Here is a 25,356-nt window from a genome sequence, read left to right on the forward strand (position 1 = left end):
GATGCGATGGCTTTGAGTGGTAAATTGCAACAAGGGCCACAAAGTATCCTTTCTTTTCCATAATCTTTGGTACTGCTCACCCACACTAATTCTGGACTGTCATTAGTACTCGATTTGACCAATGGAATGTCAGCAAACATGATGTAAACAGAGACTTGAAAAAGGTTTATACATTAGGATTTTCCCTCTTGCTGCTCTCAGTAACCTTTTTTACCATGCAAACAAGGCCAGGTTAACCAGATGGACAATGAGAGTCTATAAGGGGAGAGGTCTCAGTCAACCCAGCCCTCCCAACTAAGGTCACCCTCAAGCAGCCAGCTCCAGCCCACTCACCAGCTTGCTGTAGGTAAAAAAGCAAGCTAGCCAAGTCAGCCCGGCCTAGAAAATCCACCCAGCTGAGACCAACCCAGATTGCCAACCTATAACACTCATAACCAAATATATATATTGTTTTAAGCTACTAAGGTTTGAGGTATTGGAGTAATTAGTGAAGGTGAATGAGGCACTTAGCCTGTAAGCTCTGATTGAGTTCCGTCTTTATTCGAGCACCCTTAGCCCAGCAATCTATGCCAGGCACAAGCTGCACCATTACACAAGGCAGCCTGAGGTGCAAGTATCTCAAGCCACACTGAGCTGTGTAGGTTGTAGGGTGACAACCAATAGAGCTCTGCTTGGTAGAGTGGTTGAATTTTGATTATCTGATCATACATGAGAGACTGAAGTGATTTGAGAGGAGCCTGGTGAGTTAGGAAATTGGTTGGTCTAATGGTAAGATAAGACTCAGTCAATGTATTGTACAGCATCACAGAAGTTCCAGATTGTCATAATAAAGGTAATCATTATATACACACAGCCTCTTAGGCCTAAGAATTGCTTTGCACCATTTTGATTAAGAAAATCATGTATGTTGAGAAGGTATAAGTACTTCAGTATTTCATTATTGATCTGGATTGTGTGCAAAACCACTCTTAAAGTGTTTTTCTATAAAACAGAGCTACAGGAAACATCCAGACAAGTGCCAGTGACAATTTACCCCAACTCTCTACTACTTCTCATTCCATCAAATGTGAAGGGGGTAAATTGGAACCTCTCTTCCATATTTTCTTCCATTTGGAAAGCTTTTCTTTGCCTTTTAAAATCTGAAACAGTTTCTTTTCATGATATCAACAAGTACCTGCATTGATCACAGAAAAAGGAAAGTCATATCGCTGCACAGTCCCCCGTGTACAGAAATGCAGTCTGGGCAGACTAGTTTATCATTCTAAAGTGGGAGCGGACAACTGTTGAATGAAAGATGAGTTCAGTGTATAGAAGCTGACAAGACACAGAGATGCCCACAGCACAAGGGCAGCACCTTATACACCTACTGGGGAAGGGAGGAACCCTGGAACAACACAGAGCAATCATCAGTGCTCATGTCTTAGGTGGGCTCCATGGATAGGCCATGGCTGGGATGCAAAGCATCGTGATTAAGTGCAACAATTCATCTATATGCATGTGTTTTTATCTGTGGAGGGGTTAGTTGCTTTCATCAGATTCCTAAGGGGATCTTTGTCTTCACTACCTTTTCCAAAAAGCCAAGAACCACTACAGTAATGGAATTTTAATTCATAAGCATCTCAATTCATTAGAGAATGACTTGGTTTTCCTTTCTTTTTTATGACAGCTTTGTTGAGAAATAATTAATATACAAAAACCTGCACGTTTAATATATACAATTTGATGAGTTCAGACATATGCATACACCCTTGATACTATCACCACAATCAAGGTGATGAACACATCTCATCTGTCACCTCCAAAAGTTTTCTTTTGTCCCTTTTCTGTGTGTGTAATAAGTATATTTAACATGAAATCTACCCTCTTAAAATTTTTTGAAGTACACAATAATATTGTATTGTTATCTTGGGCTCTATGTTGTACAGCAGATCTCTACAACTTATTTATCTTCCACAACTGAAACTTTATATTCATTGAATAACAACACATGGGGAGCTGTTATTCAGTATTTTTCTTTTTAAACCAGACCCTGATTGTCCTTTCCAAAGATGTACTTTGCACTGCATATGTAATGTGAACCTTTTCTTCCCCGTGTATAATGAAATTAGATGTGAGTTCCCATGGGGAAGAAAAAAACCCAATATTCCAATTGTTACTTTGGAATCTCTTGGCCAAAAAAAGTAGGGTCAAGCCAGGATGAATGATTCTCTCCCCCAATATCCTCACCAGTTTCCCTACAGCCTTCTTTTCATTTCTTCTTTGGTCCTTTCACCTATTTGAAAGTTTTTTCTTACTCTAGAACATACCTGATGCTCTCAACCTCTTTGCATGACCCGAAGAAATTGTTCTGGGTCCTGAGCATCCCTTGTGATCTGCTGGTTTACTTTAGGCTCCAGAGCTCTATGCTCAGTCTTTCTATACATGAATATTTAGCAGAACTGAGATACACAGTATATTAGTCTTTTCCTCACATCCCCTAATGCACAAATGATGCACCTGATCTGAAGTTTCTCAATCAAATGAGGGTATGGGATAAAATTAACTAGACTACCTCTTTCACAAGTTGTGCAACTTGGACCACTGTTTACCATCTATATGTATCCGTTTTTTCCTTATAAAATGAAGATAGTAATGATCCCTAGCTAAGTGCATTGTTGAAGAGTTAAATAAGACAATATTTTACTTTTGCAATTTTTTATTTATTGAGATAAGATCGGTTAATACAATTATATAGGTTTCAAGTGTACAATTCTATATCACCTATATACTGCATTGTGTTTTCACTATCCGAAGTCAAGTCTCCTTTCATCACCATTTACCCCCCTGCCCTCTTCTCCCTCCCCACCTCCCTTTCCCTCCTGCAGTCCCCACCCTGTTGCCTGTATCTGTGAGGGTTTTTGTCTTTGCTTATTTTCTTTACCCTTTTCACCCTGCCCTCAACTCCCTTCCTCTCACAGCTGTCAGTCTATTCTCTATATCTATGAGTCTGTTTCTAAAGACATTCTTTTAAAACATATAGCAGAGTATCTGGAACATAGTAAGTATTCAATAAATACTGGCTGTTAGTGTTAGAAATAGCCTACCCCAGCATTCATCGGTTTATGATTCCCACATACTGTTCACATCCCCTGGGGCACAGAGCCCCTGAATCAAAGCAAAGAAAGAGCACTATAATCACATTGTGATCTGTAGTTATCATGGCCATTTCTTAAATGAGAATGGAGTTCATGCATTTGGCTTTCAGCCTTATATTTGTTCGAGATACCAGGTCGGTGGAAGGTGCCCTTGTGAGCCTACTCAGCACTGCTGTGCTTTCCTTTCTATCACTATCAATCAGGCAACACATGTTAATTAAGTGCTTTACTATTTTTTCACATGATTTATTAGGTCTCTTTTCATTAATGTGTTTGATCAAAAAGTAAAGTAATTAAGTGGGGAACAGTAGTGGCAACACATACTCTGTCACTTATTACAAACAAAAGTTCTTAGGCTGAGTGCCTGATCATTCATCCTTAGCTATCCGAGGGTCTCGGCTCATGGTAAATCTCCTAAAGTATTCCTACCTCTAATTTTAAATTCATTATTATTTTTCTAAGAGTACTAGAGAGAAGTATGTTTTGATATTTATAATCAAAATGCCAGCAGCTGGCAAAGAAAGCCTGACATTGCACAGTCTTCTTTTTATCCCTTAATCATAGGAAGTCAATAAAACTCCTCTCTGGTCAAAAACCTGTGATTTGTCCCTTAAATATCAATAATATGACTTTGTAAGATAGACTTCTTAGAAAATGACTACAGAATTTTAAGGGGAAAACACATTTTAAGGGAAACAAACTCCTTTATTTCTTCCTTGGATAACTTGTTCTTCTAATGGAAGGATTCAAAACAAACTGGAAGGCAACATCAGAGATCGTTTTATGTATCCCTCAGTCTCCGAGAATTTGTTCTAGCCTTTTCAATAAAAGCATCTAATGTGAAGACTATTAGTCAGGTATTATGATTAATTCTGCTACTCTGATGAATCTATAAAATGAAGGTCATCATTTCCTATCCTCAGAAATATTTAAGTGGCTATGAGCTCTCAATATCTTAAAGCCAGTGAGGTTTAATTCTTGGCATCAATTTAAAGATACTTAGTCATCATAAATTATGTTCGCAACCAGGTAGGTTATAAATATGCCACTTCCAGGGAATATTCAGATATAACATGAATTCAGACTTAGAATATTGTAATGAGAATAATGTATCTGACTGTAATGATGAAGCTAATTTTCTACTTTGCAATTTATTACTATCTTTAATTCTGAGAATATTTTTAAGCTTCAATAGTCTGCCTTGTTTCGGAAAAGTTGTTTTAAGGACTTTTTTTTTAATGGGTCAAACGTGAAAGTGGCATGAACATATGCAAACTTGAACACGAGACCTGCTAAATGAAAGATTAAAATCTTGGCCTAAGAATAAAAACAATAAAGTTAGTTTAGGAGATTCTTTGATTTTTAGAAGGATCTCTGTGAAAATATTAATGGTTGTGACTCTCTTATTAATTATACAACATAATCAACAGTTCAAATGCTATAGAAATGTTTACCTGAAACTTATGTACTCTTATTGATCAATGTCACCCTGTTAATTTTCTAAATAAAATTTAAAAATTTTAAAATAAATAAATAGTTTTTATGCATTTCTCTACTTTTGAAATCCAATTTTACCCTAAAAATGCATTGATTTTGAAATCAGATTAAGAGATTATTTTTAAAACATATTTTATCAAGTTAAAACAGCAACTAATTAAAAATAGTATTAACCACTTTGTTTCTTTAATTGAAGTTTTTCATGTAGGTAGATATGTGGATATTCCTGATTTAACTTTGGTAGTAGGATAATATTGTGCTGGAATGGACGTAGCCCTAGAAAACATTTCCAAGAGTAAGATCCATGGAATATTAATCTTGTGAGATGGTCCTTGTGGAAAGGGTTCCACAATCAAATAAGTTTGGGAAATACTGCTCTCCATATTCAGAGTCTCCACGTAAACCATTCAAGAAGCTTTGCTAGCTTATTGTTGACTTTATTTCAATGGAGAATGCCTGCCTCAACTGACTAGATGGAGGTACATTTCTGTTCATCTCCTTCAGTAGATGATCCCGTAGCATTAGTGCTTTGACTAGATTGGAACACTTCATCCTGCCACCAACCTGAGCCCAACCTGAGGGTCATTATTGGGGAATGCTGCCAATAGCTGGCCTCAGAGGGAGCCCGGGTTTGGTAGGAGGAGGGACAACTTTGGAGAGACTTGCTGGGGACTTCTTAACTATGGTCAACTCTAATGAGTGTCCTTCACTTAGAAAACTCAATTCATGCCTTCAAAAATCAAACACAAAAGTGCCAATGCCATGGACTTGAGTTTTTTGTGACCTTCCTTTCCTTGTCAGAAAAAAAATTTAAACTATGGTTTTTATCAAAGATTGTAAAGCGCTAATGAAAATGAATGCTTATTGGAATTACTGAAGTATTAATAAATTAATGGAATAATAATGTAAAAAAGAAAAGCTTTGCTAATGAAACCCATGTAAGTGTATTTGACCCAATATCAGTTGCATTTTTGGAAATGCTAATTTAGCTGAATGCTCTCAAGAAGGGACTATTCCAAAAGTTTTTACCCACAGTCTAATAGCTAGTTAATAGCGATGTTGGCACTGGAACTGAGATACTCTGACTCTGCCTAGTGCTCGTTTTTATTATACCCAAGTGCTCAACACCTTCCATATCCATCCAATAGTCCTTTCCTCACCTCAGAGAAACAGAGCAGGGAAAATCCCTTCTGACATTTCCTCCCAAGATTCAAGTCAACCAAAACTGTGATACACCTCATGCCTGAGATTATGTGGATGATTATAAACTGACTTGAATAGTTCATTAACTGACCCACTTAAGAAAGAAAATTCTGCCTCATCACTTGCTATTTCCATTTCTGCTAATTTGAAATGCTCCCCCTTCCCCACTGTAACCTTGAGGTAAAGGTTTTTTTTTTTTTTTGTCTTTAAACACTAAGGCCTCTTGAAGGCCATTTCTGCCACACTTCAGGAGTTTTTCCTCATTACCTGAGGAATCATGAGAGAGTAGAAATCTCTATCTTTCTGGGGACTGAAGTGGAATACATGTTCAGAACAGTCACTGCTGATCATCACTAGCTCTATTTTCTGCTTGTGCAGAGCTGAAATGATTAGGTATGCAGGCCCATCACATCACACCTCCAAGTTGGAATGTTCTTCCCATTCGTAGTAAATTACTTATTGTTTACTTATTGTCTGAAAATCCAGACTTTCTCATGTTTTCTTTATTACCTGTTTACTTTCTCTTTTTCTATTTTTATATTCTAAGACATTTAAAAAATTGTTAATATCTCTGGATGACAGTATAGCTCCACTCCTCATACTGTGGTCTGTGGATGAGCTGTTTGGCCATTATTTTGGGAATTGTTTAGAAATGCAGAAGCTCAGGCCCTGCCTGGACTGACTGAGTCAGTCCCTGCAGTTTAACATGATCCTTGTGGGAGTATGTGCACTCTAAATCAGGACAACTTTGGTCCAGAGTTTATTACAAAGTAAGAATTTAATTTGTGAGGGAGAAGCAGTAAAGAATTACATTTACTTGCCAACACTCCTTCTGAACTCAAGCATTCTTTTTTTTCATTCTGAAATAAACACCAAAGATAAACATTAGGTGTGTGAACTTTTGATTTTGTGAAATAGAGACTAACCTGGAGTCTTTCTGAAATATTTGAAAGGGAATATCAAACATGACCATGTGACTAATTTAGTCCATTTGATTTTGATGTGAAGTAAACTAACAGGCAGCCTTCTTCCCTCTAGGAACAGACAGCTGAAGCAGGATAGCACAGCTCAGCATCAACCAGAACTGTAGAGGGGTGTGGATGGGACAGATGCATCCCCTCACTTCCCCGTGGGAATGTCTGAGGGAGGCATCTGCACACACAGCAGAGATGCAACCAGTCCCGGGCTTTGTCCGATCTGGGTACTTCCACTCTGATTTCTCTATAGCTATCTTCTTGGGACTAGTAGCAAAAGGGAATCAAGTCTTTAATGCTTCCTTGATTTAAACAACCCCCCCCAAATGGGACTCTCCTCAGGATACTGAGAGGTGGTGTATGTGTGTGACTGTGTGCTAATCTCATTTGACAAGGCTGTGATTGATTTCTTTTCCATGCATTCTGAAGTGCTGTATCTTAGCAGTAGCTTTCTCTAAGGAGCAGTACACAAGCAGCTCATTACACTGAAAAAAGAAAAAAATCCCTGTGAGGTAAAGGGATCAATATTTATTATGCTCAATCCTAGAGTAGATGGAGACAATGCATGGGGAGAGCGAAACGTGGTGAGTTCAATTCTAGACGTCTAGCTCTTAGTTAGTTAAATACCCTCTGTAGTGGTGTCCCCAGACTCTATACTTTAGAATTAAGGAAACTAACTCCTTAGTTTCATTAGGTTTAATATTATGTAGTCCTGGCTATCTTCTCAGTTTATAATAAGGAGTTAAATGAATGCCAAGAAGCCATGAAGATACCTCTTAGTCAATACAAAGCTCAAGGGTAGTAAATGACTAACTTTCCTAGTCATTGCAACCCAGGGTTAAACATGCAAAATCAAGCACACAAGCAAATCTGAGGCAGAAATTAGGTTTAAATTGCCTGGCATGGAGTAAAATCTAGAATACAAAGTCTGGAATAAAACAATAAGCATTGCTCTATTTCTCAAGGGTAAGTACTTGGAGCCATTTATATTTCAAGCTGAAAACCATGAGTGTACATCACAACAAGATGTCCAAGGACCTGTTAGGGCTGAACAAAATTGTAGTAAGGTAAAATGCAGAATGTGACACTCCTTCTGTAAAGCATATTTTTCCTTAACCTGGAGTCTCCAAAATCTTAATCTAGAGAAGTGACTAATTAATGCAATTTCTCCATATTGTGAACAAGGAGTAGTAAAGAATTTGGGACAAAGAGGCTTTTGGTTCCTTTCGATACATGTCATCCAGACAACTGCTGATACTGACTGTGTTTAAAGCAAGGCTTAATGAAAGTAGAGCACGTTTAAGAAACTGAGACCTAATTTTTCCCACAAACAGATCAGGATAAAAGTCCCTAAATCAAGATTTTTTTTAATTTTTATTTAGAAAATTAAATTTAATAGGATGGAATTGATCAGTAAGAGTATATATATAGGTTTCAGGTAAACGTTTTTATAGCAGTCAAACTGTTCAGTGTGTTGTGTGCCCATCACCCAAAGTCAAATCATTTTCTGTCACCATCCCTCTTCACTCCCCTCACCCCAAAACCCCAATCTCTGAATCTCCCAACCTCCCAACCTCCCAACTTCCTAACCTCTTCTCCCTGATAACAATAGTTGGTATAAAGAGTAAGTATTTTCAAATTATACTTTTCCCAAGTTATTCAAAAGCATGCAAGAAAATCCCACAGTTATATGCTGATAGCTTTGAAAGTATACATGATTAGAATACTTTTCAAAGAAAATAAAAATTATTAAATCTGACCCAGGTAGAGTTAAAAAGACTGAATAGACCATACAAGAAATTATTTTAATTGTCAAAATGTTTCTTCCCTCACAAAAGTCATATAGCCACATAGTTCTATGGAACAGGGATATCATATCTTTAAGGGAAAGATAATATGTATTCTATTTAAAATGTTTCAAAGCTAAGGAAAAGATAAAACTCCAAATTTATTTCTAAGAGACTAAGCTATCTCTAACACATTAATTAGATAAGGGTAGCTCTAGTTCCCAAAAGAAAACTATCATCCAATCTCAATTATGAATATACGGAAAAGACTAGCAAATTGAATATTAAAGTGGATTTCAAAATAATAATTCACCACATAGAAGAAATACAAGAATAATTCAACATGAGGAAACAATTTATACAATTAAAGAAAAAAAAAGCTATATGATCATCTTATGTGCTAAATTTAAACAGAAGTTAAAGATAAAAATTATTAGTAAGTGATTAATATAAAAGTATGTCTTTAGCCTGAGCAAGCATATTTATCAAGGACCAAGAACAAAGTTCTTACTAATTGTAGAGGCATTTCCATTAAAAACAGGATGAAGACAATGATCCCTATCTACAGACAATTTTTCAACACCTTCCTCATCAATAAGAAACACTCATTCAGTTTTCAAAATCATTGTTGAAAGCAAATATTACTTTTACTATATTGCTCTCCTTTCATAGGCATACAATATTATTGTCCCATGTGATTTTCCAGATGTTTCTTTGAAATTATGCTGACACTCTGATTCTATCTTCTCCTGACATATAGGCTATGATTATCTACTCTTTGTCAAATAAATCAAACAGAAGAGAGTTGAAAGACCTAACCTCACCTTTTCCTATTGCTTTCTACCTTCCATAGATGCAGAAATAGTAATGTCCCTCATTTTACAAAGCAGGCTTTACATCTTTGATCCATCACTCTGAATTCTCATTAGTACTGGAGGTACAATAGTGGCTCTGGTTTAGAAGCAAGGATATTGTCACCACTGTGACAGGGAACTGGTTTGGCAAATCACTGTTTATTCTGAACAAAAGAAACAAAGCTATGTTCTTAGCAGTCACAAATTAACAGAAGAACAAACATAATAGGCTCAACATTTACATGAGTAATGTCTATGGAGCTAGACATATTAGAATTAGAAACATATTAATTACCATATTTCCTCATGTATAAGACATACCCTCTTCCGAAAAATTTAGGCTCTAAAAACTGGGTGCATCTTATACAGTGGTTGTAGTTTTTTACTTGCATTTCTCGCTTTTTTGTGTAGATGAGGAGTTGTATGAATTTTATGATGAATAAAAGTTGAGTTCAATAACTTTATGTAATTTTTTTTCAAATTTCGGGACCCAAAATTAAGGTGTGTCTTATACATGGGGAAATATAGTAAGAAGGTTGAGTAAATAAAACTTAGAATGAAAAGGCTATTTTGAAAACCTCATTTTCTTTAAAAAAAGTCACTCATATTTGTAATATCTGATGAGATTATTTAGAAAAAATTTTTAAAGATTTTATTTACTCATTTTACAGAGGGGAGAGAAGGAGAGAGGGCAGGGAGGAACAGGAAGCATCAACTCCCCTATGTGCCTTGACCAGGCAAGCCCAGGGTTTCAAACTGGCGACCTCAGCATTCCAGGTCGACACTTTATCCACTGCGCCACCGCAGGTCAGGTGAGATTATATTTTATATTATTCTTATTTCTATGAATCATAGTATATTGGAGATAAGTTAGAGTCTAATCAAGGGTGGCCTTATTTCTATGCTGTATTTGTACTGATGGCAACAGGCTATATTTTCTTAGCTTAGCGAAGCATATGTGGTTAGGAAAAACAAGACTATTTGCAAATGAAAATGGTGAGGTAGATGGGAATTACTATAATTTTTATATATAGTGACATTGAGAAATTATCCATAAGGGTGAATATACTTTGTTTTAACTAGAGGACTTACATGTAATGAGGAAAGACAACAAAAATCACAATGGACTTGAGCATGTAAAAGAAGTTATAGTCTACTGAAAGATTGGACAATGCAAACCATTAATGTTCTCAAAGGATGTGGATCTGAATAGTTTTTTAACTTTGTATTTTGAGACAATCGTAAATTCACATGCAGTTGTAAAAAATAATACAGATAGTCTATGTGTCTTTTACTCAGTTTTATTCAATGTAACATATGACAAAACCATAGTAGATTTCCCGTGTGTGTGTGTGTGTGTGTGTGTGTTTAGTTCTATTCAAGTTTATCATATCAGAATGTTTATCTACCCACCCCTACAGCCAAGATCCTGAACAGTTCAATCACCACAGGGATCTTCTATATTACCATTGCCCTTTTAAAAGCTCCACTACCTCCAATCTTCTCTCCCTCGTCCCTGTACTTAACTCCTGGCAACCACTAATACATTCTCCATTTCTATAATTTTTCATATTAAAAAAAAAGAATGTTATATAAATGGAATCATATAATATGCAACCTCTTGGGATTTGCTTTTTTTTTTTTTTTACTCAGCACAATTCTCAGGAGATTCATCCAAGTTGTTGTGTGCATCAGTAGCCTGTTCTTTTTACTGCTGAATAATATTACAGTAAGGATGAAGCAGAGTTTGTTTTACCATTCATCTCCTGAAGGACATCTGTGTTGTTTCCAGTTTGGGGCTATTATGAATGGAGCTGCTTTGAATATTTGTGCACAGATCTCTGTAGGAACATATATTTCCATTTCTCTTGATTATATGCCCAAGAGTACAATTGCTGGGTCCTTTGGTGATTGCAGGGTTAGTTTTATGAGAAACGCCAAACTCTTTTTCTGAGTGACTCTTCTATTTTATATTCCCACAGCAATGCACCAGTGATTCTATTTGATTTCTCTGCATCCTTGCCAGCACTTGGTTTGCCACTATATTTTATTTTAACAAATCTGATAGGTGTTGATTGTACTTTTTAAAATTTTTTTTATTAATTTTAATGGGGTGACATTAATACATCAGGGTACATATGTTCAAAGAAAACATCTCCAGGTTATCTTGTCATTCAATGACATTGCATATCCGTCACCCAAAGTCAAACTGTCCTCTTTCACCTTCTATCTGGTTTTCTTTGTGCCCTTCCCCTCCCCCCTCTCCCTTCCTCTCCTCCTTTCCCCTCCCGTAACCACCACACTCTTGTCCATGTCTCTTAGTCGCATTTTTATGTCCCACCTGTGTATGGAATCATGCAGTTCTTAGTTTTCTGATTTACTTATTTCACTCCGTATAATGTTATCAAGATCCATCCATTTTGTTGTAAATGATCTGATGTCATCATTTCTTATGGCTGAGTAGTACTCAGACTAAGAAGTTTTTTCACAGCAAGAGAAACTGACAACAAAATAAACAGACAGCCAACGAAATGGGAGATGATATTTTCAAACAACAGCTCAGATAAGGGCCTAATATCCAAAATATACAAAGAACTCATAAAACTCAACAACAAACAAACAAACAATCTAATAAAAAAATGGGAAGAGGACATGAACAGACACTTCTCCCAGGAAGAAATACAAATGGCCAACAGATATATGAAAAGCGCTCATCTTCATTAGTTATTAGAGAAATGCAAATCAAAGCTAAAGTGAGATACCACCTCACACCTGTTAGATTAACTATTATCAACAAGATAAGTAATAGCAAGTGTTGGAGAGGCTGTGGAGAAAAAGGAAACCTCATCCACTGTTGGTGGGAATGTAAAGTAATACAACCATTATGGAAGAAAGTATGGGTGTTCCTCAAAAAACTAAAACTAGAACTACCATATGACCCAGCAATCCCTCTACTGGGTATATTCTCCCAAAACTCAAAACATTGTTATATAAAGACACATGCAGCCCCATGTTCATTGCAGCATTGTTCACAGTGGCCAAGGCATGGAAACAACCAAAAAGCCCTTCAATAGATGACTGGATAAAGAAGATATGGTACATATACACTATGGAATACTACTCAGCCATAAGAAATGATTGTACTTTTCCAAGATTTCTCAACCTCAGCTCTACCAACATTTTGGATTGGATAATTCTTTGGTATTGGGGGGAGGGCATTGTATCCTATGCATTGTAGAATATTTAGTCACATCCCTGTCTACTAAATGACAGTAGCACCCCCCCAAAATTGACTAACAAAAATCTTAAAAAAAAAAGAGAGAGAATTATGGTAATTTATCATGAGATTCTAAATCTAAGTAAAACAAGATCAGTAATGCTCATTTATCTTTCCTGATAATAAAAGATTTTTTAAAAGTTCTGCCCCCATTTTTGGAAATTAAAATTTTTTCTTAACCACCTACTCACCTCCTTTTTTCCAACCAACCACTCAATTTATCTCCCAGGTCCGTAAGATTATAAACCAGCTCTAATTACTTAATGGGCTAAGACCAAAGTGAAATTGCTTTCATATAATCTTAACTATTAAAGCTTGCCTAGACAATGAACTCTCAAATTGTCTTCATTAGTTAGGAATGTGCCTGCTCCATCTTTTTTATTTTATTTTATTTATTTATTTATTTTTTTACAGAGACAGAGAGAGAGAGAGATTTAGAGAGAGGGATAGATAGGGACAGACAGATAGGAATGGAGAGAGATAAGAAGCATCAATCATCAGTTTTTTATTGTGACACCTTAGTTGTTCATTGATTGCTTTCTCATATGTGCCTTGATGGGGGGGGCAGCTACAGCAGACCAAGTAACCCCTTGCTCAAGCCAGCGACCTTGGGTCCAAGCTGGTGAGTTTTGCTCAAACCAGATGAGCCCGTGCTCAAGCTGGTGACCTCGGGGTCTCGAACCTGGGTCCTCCGCATCCCAATCTGACACTCTATCCACCACGCCACCACCTGGTCAGGCATCACTAAGTTCTTTGAGCATCTTTATCACCATTGTTTTGAACTCTGTCTGGTAATTTTCTTGCCTCCATTTTGTTTAGTTCTTTTTCTTAGTCTTTCACTTGGGACCTTTGTCTTTGTGTCCTCATTTTGGCTGCTTCCCTGTGTTTGTTTCTATTTATTAGGTAGAGCTGCTATGACTACCAGGCTTAATATAGGGGCCTAATGTAATAGGTATTCTGTAGGGTCCCATGGCACAGCTGTCCCATTTATCCAAGCTGCGCACTCCTGGTGCACCCCCCAGTGTAGGCTGTGTACACCCTCTTGTTGCAGTTGAGCCTTGATTGCTGTTGGCACATCAGTGGCAGAGTTTATCCCCAGGCAAGTCAACTGTGAGGACTGGCTAGATCTACCATGGAAATCAGCTGTGCAAGGGCCCACCCCACAGAGCAGGACAAATTTCAGTAGAGATCTGGTGCCTGCTTACTCTGCCCCATGAGTGTGTTGCTCTGTGGAGGTGGTTGGGTTGTGCTTTGACTGGGTCTAAAGCTGTCCCCCAATGCAGTGGTTCTGGGGCCTCCCAGAAGGTGCAGGCAAGGTCAGCCACTGCCTGTGTTCTTCCCAGAGCCTTCCAGCATGAGCTACAAAGCTTTCTGCAGATGGTTGCTACTTGTGCTGGGCTTGTAAGTGCCAGAGTGGTCAAGCTTCAGACCAAGGCAAGTTGCACCAATGCCAGGCCTGGGGCTACTTACTGATAGTTACAGGGCATGCTGATGCCAGATGCTGATTCTTTGAGAAATTTTAGGAAAATCTGAAGCATGAGCCAAGACAGGCCATTTAAATGGGAAAGCCACTGTAAACAGCTTGGGTGGGATTGCAATTGGTGGAGGTGGAGTCTCAGGGAATCACCAGGGTGGGGCAAGCAGTGTGAGTTAGGTTGATGGAGGCTCTGATATGGCACCCACCTGTGGGTTCTACGGGGAGGGATCATCAAAGGAACAATGGCCTCTGCCAGCACTTCTCTCTGGGAGAATGCCACCCCTCTAGCTGTCACTTTATGGCAGACAATTCAGATTCTTCTCATATGTCCCTGTTACCTTTTGAGCTGCTTCCCCAGTGCTGGAGTTCAAAGCAAGTGAATCCAAGTCTGTGCATGGGCCCTTTAAGAGGAAAACCTAGGATTCCAGCCAACCTCCACCTCACTCAACCTCAATCTCTGCTGGTTTTTACAGCCAGAAGTTATGGTGACTTCTCTTCCTAGCACTGGAACCCTTGAGTGGGAGTTTGGTGTGGGGCTGGGACCCCTTGCTCCTCAAGGGGTACTTCTGCAGCTGAGATTATCACTCTGATTTTTATCTGCCACACGTGGTGTGGGACCAGCTTGTTCCATGTCTTCACCCCTCCTACCAGTTTCAATGTGGCTTCTTCTTTAGATCTCTAGGGGTAGGACTTCTATTTAGTTTCAGCCAGTTCTGAATGATGGTTGTTCTATAGTTTAGTTGTAATTTTGATGTCTAAGTAGCAGAATCTTGATAGGGATGAACAAGTAGGTAGGTAGGTAGGTAGATACATGATAGATAGATAGATAGATAGATAGATAGATAGATAGATAGATAGATAAAGAAAGATATAAATAGATAGGTTGATGGACAGAAAAGTAGATATAGTGGTGTACCTAGTCCCCCTCATGGATTCTGTGGCAAGCAAACTTCTAAGATGACCCCAAGGATACCTACCTCCTGGTATTCATGCCCATGTCTAATTCACTTCCTTTGAGTATGGCCTGGATCAATGTAGCAACTTGTTTTAAAAATTGAATACAGCAAAAGTGATAGAATGTTTCTACCAATAGAATGAGTAACAAAGGTTCCAAATCACCGTGACTTCCTTTTATCTTATATTCTCTCTCTCTCTCTCTCTCTCTCTCTCTCTCTCTCTCTCCCTCTCTCTCTCTCTCTCTCTCTCTGCCTTGCATTTTCATGTGCTCACTCTATAAAGCCAGGTGTGATATTGAGAGATATTGTATGGAACGGCACATGGCAAGTAACTGAGAGAGACCTCTGACCAACAGACAGTGAAGAATGGAGGCCATCAGTCCAACATGGTTCCAACAATCTCATGAGTCAGCTAGAAAGCAAGTCCTTCTAAGTTAAGCCTTGAGATAACAAAGATGCTTGTTAGAGACCCTGAGACAGTGGATGCAGTTAAGCCATATGTGGATTCTGACCCACAGAAACTTGATATAATAAATGTGTACAGTTTTAAGTCACTAAATTTTGAGGTAATTTGTTGTGCAGTTATAGATAATGAATATAGTTTCTTTTCTCAAAATGCCTAAGTATTCAGAGTATCAAAGAAGTAGGGAGAGAGAGAGAGAGAATTCCAAAGAGATTTTTATTTTACTTATTTATACATTCATTGGTTGATTCTTATATGTGCCCTGAGCAGGGATCAAACCCATAACCTTGGTGTATCATGTCGATGCTCTAACCAACTGAGCTGCCTGACCACGGTGCCAAAAAGATTTTTGATTCCCCCTAATGGGTATAGTCTTATTTCCTGTTTTTCCTGTTGCATAAGACTAATCAACAATCTGATACTTTAAAAAAGTAAATACCAGAAGTTCCAGGGTTAATTAGGATTATTGTTATTATTCAAACTTTTCAGTCCAAATCAAGCCATCTCATTTATATTATTTACAACTAATTGAAAGAACTGTAATATGTGTAATAATGGTTAGTCTTACACATGCTAAATCACATTTCTAGTTCCACACATAACTTCTTGCAGACTTAAGTGAGACTGAAGAAGAATGTTGCTATGCCCCAATCATGGCCAGAGTCTAAAGTACTACAACCCTACATAAACACATCAAGAATAATAGACAACATTCATTTACTTATCTATTCCATTTTGAACTGATGTTTACTGACTGCCTATTATGAGCAATGCACTGTACTTGGAACTTTAACGGGTAGATGGCCATGACTATGATGTATTCATACTCGCTTTCAAATTTATAGTAACTTTTATATGCCCGCCCACCCCCACACACAGTGATTTCTTTTTAGAAGTGTCTATGTAGGAAGTATGGTAAGAATATTACCATTTGTGAAATATGCTCAATAAAACAGCTGATTCTCAGGAGTAAATACCATATTTCCCCATGTATAAGATGCACCTTTTTTTGAAAAATTTGGTATCTAAAAACTGGGTGCATCTTATACAGTGGTTGTAGATTTTTTTTTTTTACTTGCCTTTCCTGCTTTTTTTGTGTGGATAAGGAGTTGTATGAATTTTATGATGAATAAAACTTGAGTTCAATAACTTTATGTAATACATTTTTTTTTCAAATTTCAGGCCCCAAAATTAAGGTTCATCTTATACATGGGAGCGTCTTATACACGGGGAAATGCAGTAAGAAGTCCAGGATTGGCATGTACTTTAACCAGCATTTAAAAATAAAAAACCAGCAGTGGGCCCTTTTAATTGTTGTTGGCATAGCACATGATATAAGATTTGAAACTTTGGCTGGCTGTTTCCCAAAGGACCACAATGAGGGTTTAAGAGGTGATTTTAGGGGTCTCTCTGTGCTGGTGAACCCCAGCCAGGCAAACACCAGTGCATGTCTGATGCAGATTCAGCTCTGCTAGCACAATCAGCAGGTACCATGGCCACAAGGCATAATATCCCATGTCCTTTGGGATTCCCAGAGATCATAGGAAGTGAACAAAAGACAGAGTAAGCTTATGAGGCACACTGTTTATAACTGAAAAAATGTATATAACTATTAAAATAAATCCATAACAGGCAATGTGGCAATGCATATGAAAAGACTTAATTTGTATTTTACATATCTTTGGATCTAGCAAATCTACTACTAAGAATTTATCCTAAGTGAGGAGAAAGCATAGGGCTTTGAAAATCTATGGCTACATGGGTATTTGCTAAAATTATGTACATGAGGGAAAAAATTGGAAATAGTCTAAATATGCACCACGTAGGGACTGAGTAAATAAATTACTGTATAACACAATGGAATATAATTCAACCATTACATAATATTGTGGAAAAATAATTAAGAATTAGGGAAATGTTAATGTGCATGATACAGTATAAAGTGAAAAAGAGGTTAAAAACAACATATACAATATTTTTGCATACACACACACATATACACACACACACAAAGAGAGAGAAGGAGATTTTAATGGTGGTTCTATATAAATGTTGAGTTTATAGATAATTTAAATATTATTATTTAACTATATGTTCTATATTTTTCACAATAAGTATATATTGTTGAAATTAGAGATCATTTAAATTTTATCTGTTTTATTTCACTATTGTCTATAGTTTCTCCAATGACCATACTTTATTTAGAAACAAATATTTATTATTATTAGGGATCAATTAACTTTAAAGAAAATGTAATGAAAATCTACATTACAGAAATTCTTACACCAAATTTTGAGCTTTTAGTACATTATAAGGAAATATATGTAATTAAGAATCTTTAATTCTGCATTCTGCCCAGTGACTAAGATATCATTCAAAGACAATAGAAAGTTAAGGAGTTTCAAATGTCACTAATTTACAGATTACAGTTAATTCTAGATCCTGGTATCTCCGGGAACTTGGACTTTTCTTTTGCCAGCGAATGGATCAATCAGAAGAAATTTGTCTTTGGGCTGTGGAAGAAGGAAATGGCCTTTCAAAGAGTAAGGAAAGGAGTTGGGACATCATAGAAGAACAAATGTCAGCTGGGAGAAGGCATATATGTGTGACTGCTACTTAGAGAGCTAGGTCCTCAAAGGCAGTTCAAACATAAATACACTTTGTGTTTTGGGGGCAATGGAGTTTTTCTGGTTTCTTATTTGTCTCAATAGGCAAATTCAAAGAAACCAAAGTTGCAGATGATGTAAATGTAATAGGTGTAGAAATACTTGGTCTCTTCCTGAGATCAAGCAAAACCTGATGTTTTATCAGGCAATTGAATTTTAAATTTAAATAAAAATAACATTTTGCATTTAAGTAATTTTTTCCTCTGAACAATTTTCCATTGTTTTATCTTAATAAAAAGGAGCATTCCCACCAGCGTTCAGTTGAGGCACACACAAACTATCTAAATAGACCAAAACCATATTATTTAACAAATGCTCTGACTCAGTTAGGTTACTTCTTTCTAGAATACACAAAATACCTCTCAATTAGGCATACGCTCACAATATGTGCACAGAAATCAATCATTCATTCATTTACTCATTTAACATGAATTTACTTGTTGCCCACTGTTAATTACCTGGGATGAAGAGATAAAGATTAAGCCTGCCCTTGTGGAAGCCACAGTAAGAGAATAGGTGGGACAGTTGAGAGACAAGACATATTAAGGTAAGGCAGACAAGCAAATCTCATTTTAGATACAACATATTAAGTGAATACTATGGGAGACCAGAGGACAGACAAATTTAAAAATATCCAACAGGAGGTAGGCATTAGGGAGACTCCTACAGCAGGAAAGACTTGCTGAATCTTGAAAGGGTGGGAGGTTAACCTAGTAGATGAGTGAGGCACACATGTAAGGGCACAGAGATGTGACAAAGCAAAGATCACCAGCTAGGTTGCAAAGTAGTACATGACATGGCAGTAAAGATAGGCAGAAGTCAATGATACTAGGTTATAGGCTTAGCTGCTTTAATAATGACACCAAAATGTCAGTGGCTTAAAGAGGATAGACATTCACTTTCATGTAATACTCCAATCATAAATCATCCAGGGCCATAAGACAGATATACAATGTGGGGTACTCACTTTTCATCTTGCTGCTCTGTAATAGCCAACTAATAACTTCTATCTCATGATCAGAATGGCCACTCCAACTCCCACCATCAGGGCTGTATTCCAGAAGGAGTGTGGAAGGCATGCTCCTTTCCTTTAAAGAGAATGGCCCAGATATTTCACTCATCACTTCTGCTCACATCCTTTTGGCTAGTACCTAGTAATATGATTGCAAGAGAGGCCAGAAATGCAGGCGGTCATATGTACAGCAGAAACTCAAAGATACCATTTGTAAAGGTCAAAGGGAAGAATGAATAACGAGGGCAATTAGCAGTTTCAAACACAACTATCCAGTTGGTATGCGGTTGGATCCAGCTGGAAAGCAGTGAAATAGCCTTATGAGATTTATATTTTTGAAAAATCATTTAGCTTAAGCTGTGGAATTTGGATTAGAGGGAGTCAAGTCAGGAAGTATGGAAACCAGTTAGGAGGTTGGTACAGTAGTCTAGATTAAAAATGAGCATGGCCTGGACTACAGAAAGAAGTGACCTGATTTGAGAGAATTTTAGGAAAAATAATCCATAGCACTTGTGGTTTGATTGAATACAAGGAATGACCAAAAGGAAGAAATAATCAGTGTTTTCCAGACTTCTGCTTAGAGATTTGGATGGACCATTCTCAGAGACTAGAAAGAATGGAGAGGAAGCCAATTTGGACGTGTTGAAGTTGTTGTGAACTGAAATCCTAAGAGAGAACAGGTGTGTGTGTGTGTGTGTGTGTGTGTGTGTGAGAGAGAGAGAGAGAGAGAGAGAGAGAGAGAGAGAGAGAGAGGGAGGACAGGGACAGACCGGCGGGAAGGGAGAGAGATGAGAAGCATCAATTCTTTGTTGTGGCTCCTTCGTTGTTCATTGATTGCTTTCTCATATGTGCCTTGACTGGGGGGCAACAGCAGAGCAGAGTAATGGTTGTACTACTTTACATTCCCACCAGCAGTGTATGAGGGTTCCTTTTTCTCCACAGCCTCTCCAACATTTGCTATTACCTGACTTGCTAATAACAGTTAATCGAACAGGTGTGAGGTGGTATCTCATTGCCGTTTTGATTTGCATTTCTCTAATAACTAATGAAGATGAGCATCTTTTCATATATCTGTTGGCCATTTGTATTTCTTCCTGGGAGAAGTGTCTATTCATATCCTCTTCCCATTTTTTTATGGGATTGTTTGTTTGTTTGTTGTTGAGTTTTATGAGTTCTTTGTATATTTTGGATATTAGGCCCTTATCTGAGCTGTTGTTTGAAAATATCATTTCCCATTTAGTTGGCTTTCTGTTTATTTTGTTATCAGTTTCTCTTGCTGAGCAAAAACTTCTTAGTCTGATGTAGTCCCATTCATTAATTTTTGCCTTCACTTCTCTTGCCATTGGAGTCAAATTCATAAAATGCTCTTTAAAACCCAGGTCCATGAGTTGAGTACCTATGTCTTCTTCTATGTACTTAATTGTTTCAGGTCTTATGTTTAGATCTTTGATCCATTTTGAGTTAATTTTTGTACAGGGGGAGAGACTGTAGTCCAGTTTCATTCTTTTGCATGTGGCTTTCCAGTTTTCCCAGCACCATTTATTGAAGAGGCTTTCTTTTCTCCATTGTGTGTTGTTGGCCCCTTTATCAAAAATTATTTGACTATATATATGTGGTTTTATTTCTGGACTTTCTATTCTGTTCCATTGGTCTGAGTGTCTATTTTTCTGCCAATACCATGCTGTTTTGATTGTCGTGGCCCTATAATAGAGTTTGAAGTCAGGTATTGTAATGCCCCAGCTTCATTCTTTTTCTTTAGGATTGCTTTGGCTATTCACGGTTTTTTATAGTTCCATATAAATCTGATGATTTTTTGCTCTATTTCTTTAAAAAATGTCATTGGAAGTTTGATGGGAATTGCATTAAATTTGTATATTGCTTTGGGTAATATTGCCATCTTGATTATATTTATTCTTCCTAGCCAAGAACAAGGTATATTCTTCCATCTCATTATATCTTTTTCAATTTCCCTTAAAAATGGTTTATAGTTTTCATTATATAAGTCCTTTACATTCTTTGTTATGTTTATTCTTAAGTATTTTATTTTTTTTGTTGCAATCGTGAAGGGGATTATTCTTTTGAGTTCCTTCTCAGTTGTTTCATTGTTGGCATATAGAAAGGCTATTGACTTCTGTATGTTAATTTTGTATCCTGCCACCTTACTGTATTGGCTTATTGTTTCTAGTAGTCTTTTGACACAATGGAATTCTTAGAGCAACATAAACATACTTATTAATTTCTATTATTTAATTGAAACAGAATTTGATTATATATTGGCAGTTAAAAAACTAACATGGTTAAAAAAAAAACTAACATGGTTTAAGTACTTGTAAAATTTCCCAACTATGATATATGTTAAAAATTATTCACTTACCCCCTCCTATTTTTAGGTGGAATATACTTGGCCATCCCTTGATTCTGGGTTTGTCTATTTGCTTGCATTAGACAGCAGGATTTCAGGAGACCTGAAGCTCGAAAACACTCGAGTGGTTAGGCTTTGTCACTTACACCTCTATTAATACCATGAGAAGAATTTGTGCTGGCTATCTATCTCCCTGTTCCTGGGAGAAGATGACAGACACAGAGAGTATAGCCTCCCTATCCCAGTCCCCCTGGATTAGCTATCCCCCAGTTGATCTTCAAATGTGAGAGATTATTGCTATATGCCTCTGAGATTCTGTGATTGTTTGTTAGGCAGCAGCATTGTGATTATAGTTACTGTAACTCATTATAATTCTGTATTGTGTTACTGGATGATGCATGAGTTTTGATTGTAGAGAAATTATGTGAAGTTTGTTTGAGATGAATGCCCAGATACCCAGAAAAATTCATGAAGCTCCCGAGGTTTTGGTGGTGTGAATGAAAAGAAGACAGAAAGAATAGAGAGCGAGACTAAGGCTAATCTTTTTTTAGGACCAGACACTCAACTAAATGTTGTGGAGAGGGAAGCAGAATTTATTCGAGGTCTTTAAAAACTTTAATCATGCTCCTCCAGATACATTATATTCATGGATTGAAGGATTCAGTATTATAAAGATACTATTTCTCTCCAAATTAATGTATAGATTCGATGCAATCTCAATCATTGTGACTGTGCACAAACTGACTATAAAATTTATGTGGAAATGCAAAGGGCAGAAGCATCCATGACAATCTTGAAGAAGTACAGAGCTGAAGGACATTGTCAGATAGCAAGACTTCTTATAAAGCTAAAGCAATTAAGTTCATGCAGTATGGGTGCAAGGAGAGACAAAAAGACAACTGAAACAAAACAGAGAGTTAGGAAATAGGCTCACTCATATACAGTCACACACTTTATGAAAAAAAATGATTCCACAGTGCAATGAGTGAAAGGATCTTTTCAATAAATGGTCCTGGATTATTTAATGTCCAAATAGAAAAAATAATGAATCTTGACCACTACCCCACACCATATAGGAAAATAAATCTCAGATATAATGTGGGTATAAGTAAAGAGCAATAAAGAAGACATGGGATTCTGCTTTCATGACTTATGCATAGGCAAAGAGTTCTTAAACAGGACCATAAAGAAAATAACTGACAATTTGGACTGTAATTCCAATCATTTAGTTTTGAAGTGATATTACCAGTACCAATTCAAGGATGTAATGCAAACTAGAAAGCATTATTCCATTTGTGAAATAAACACTTAAATTTATTATTCTCATGTCAGGCCTCATTGTATGAGATCCCCAATCTCTGATAGAAGAAATTAAAAATCTCCTCACTAGTGATATAGATGATGAATTTAAAATGAGTTTCCTTTCTAATATCAGATATTATTCAATGATATCAGACTCAATGGAAGCAATTCTAAAGAGGTCATTTTTTTTCAATATAATTTTCCCTGGTATTATGCTCATCACAAAGACATCACAGAGAAAAAAAAATCATACTTCCTTGATTCATGCCCCATAACCCTTGCAGCATTGCTTAAAAAACTGTAAATAGCAAGTTTTTTTGTGATGTGCTACAGATCATTGACTACTTGACTGACTGGTGATGCCTAATCTCAAGTGTTAGGTCACTCTGAAATGAAAATAAAACATCTCACATGATGATCTGAGTCCATAGGACAGAAGATTAACCCTATGTAAGCAATTCTATTTTTTACATATTTATAATTTATTATTATTATTACTATTAAGTGAGAGGCAGGGAGGCAGAGAGATAGACTCCCATATGTGCACTGACTGGGATCCACCCAGTAAGGCCCCTGTGGGGTGATGGTCTGCCCCTCTGGGGCTGTTGCTTTGTTGCTCAGCAACTGAGCTATTTTAGTGCCTGAGGTGATGCCATGATGCCTCAGCACCTGAGGCCAACTTGCTCAAATGAGCCATGACTGGGGGTGGGGGCAAAGGGAGAGAGAGAGAGAAAGGGGGGAGGGGCAGAGAAACAGATGGTTACTTCTTCTGTGTGCCCTGACTGGGAATTGAACCAGGACTTCTACATGCTGGGCCCATGTTCTACCACTGAGCCAACTAGCTGGCCAGGGCCTATAATATTTTTCAACTACAGTTTACATTCAGTATTATTTTGTATTAGTTTCAGGTGTACAGCATAGTGGTTAGACAATCACATACTTTATAAAGTGGTCCCTTTGATATTTCCAGTTCTTAATAGCATCTATCACATAATGTAAGGTAAACATATTCAGTTTCGGGCATTTCAAGAATGAGATTAACTGCCAAAGAAGCATGGCATTGAGCTCAGCAAAGGGCAGGCTGAGCCATAGTCCTGTGTTTTCTCTCTGCTCTGTGATGTTCACAGACACACAGGTGGCAGACCTCACCTGAAGTGCCCCAGAGGCTGCCAAAAAAGGCTGTGCCTGAGTGAATGAAACTGTGAGCTATTTTTTCCCCACAGATGTGTGTCAGGTTAAATTTGTAGTCCCAAAGGGAGGAGTCAGAGCATCAGCACTGAAGTCATTCCATAACAAGACGTCAGCACACCCCACAGAGAACCCTCCCTCCATAAAAGGGACACTGTTTGACATCACATAGCTGATTTCAATTCCAAATGAGACCTGGCAGACTCTGAAAGTTCTGATTGCAAAGGATATATATGTGTACGAGTGTTTGTGTATTATTCTGCCACTTAACAGGATGAGCAGTATCTCATAGCCTATTGCATAGAGATGCTCAGACTCAATAGTATGGAGCTACATAACAAAAAGTTGCTGTAAGGACTGCTCTTTTGTTTCTTGGGGAAAAGAAAGAGGTATAATGCCTGCCAGGAGAAAGAGAAAACAATATTTATTATCTATATTAAAGAAATATTGTCAATAGGTTTTTTTTCTTCTTTTCCAAGTGAGAGGCAGGGAGGCAGGGAGAAAGACTCTCACATGGCAAGTGCCCTACTGAGTAATGCTGAGGCTGCTGCTCTGTTGCTCGGCAACCAAGCTATTTTAGCACCTGAGGCAAGCCCACAGAGCCATCCTCAGCACCCAAAGCCAACTTGCTTGAACCATTCAAGCCATGGCTGCAGGAGGAGAGAGAGAGAGAAGAGGGAGAGGGAGGGATGGAGAAGCAGATGGTTGCTTCTCTTGTGTGCCCTGACTGGGAATAGAACCCTAGATGCTCTACCACTGAGCCAACCAGCAGTGCCAAGAGGTCATTTTTTAATATATAATTTTTCCCTAGATTAAGCTGCTACAGTGACAGATACCATAAAACAGTAGCTTCTCAACTGTCCATCTGACTCACTCAGATCTTGGGCTAAGTTAGTTAAGCCCTTCCTGAAAAATTAAAATGTAAGGTATTTGTTAATTGCCTTGCTTCATGATCTCCAGAAATTACACAATCTTTGAACACTTAACTTGGCTGATTACCTCTTGTTCTGCCAACTCACTGTATTATGCAATAGTAGGCTAATACCCAAATGTACTTAACCTTGGTAAAGACTAATTGATCAACTTTAAAATGACTTCAACTTTTACTTTTATTTTTTTTTTCTATATTTTTCTGAAGCCGGAAACGGGGAGAGACAGTCAGACAGACTCCCACATGCACCCCACCGGGATCCACCTGGCACGC

Source organism: Saccopteryx bilineata, chromosome X, assembly GCF_036850765.1.
Source record: "Saccopteryx bilineata isolate mSacBil1 chromosome X, mSacBil1_pri_phased_curated, whole genome shotgun sequence".
Taxonomy (NCBI): domain Eukaryota; kingdom Metazoa; phylum Chordata; class Mammalia; order Chiroptera; family Emballonuridae; genus Saccopteryx; species Saccopteryx bilineata.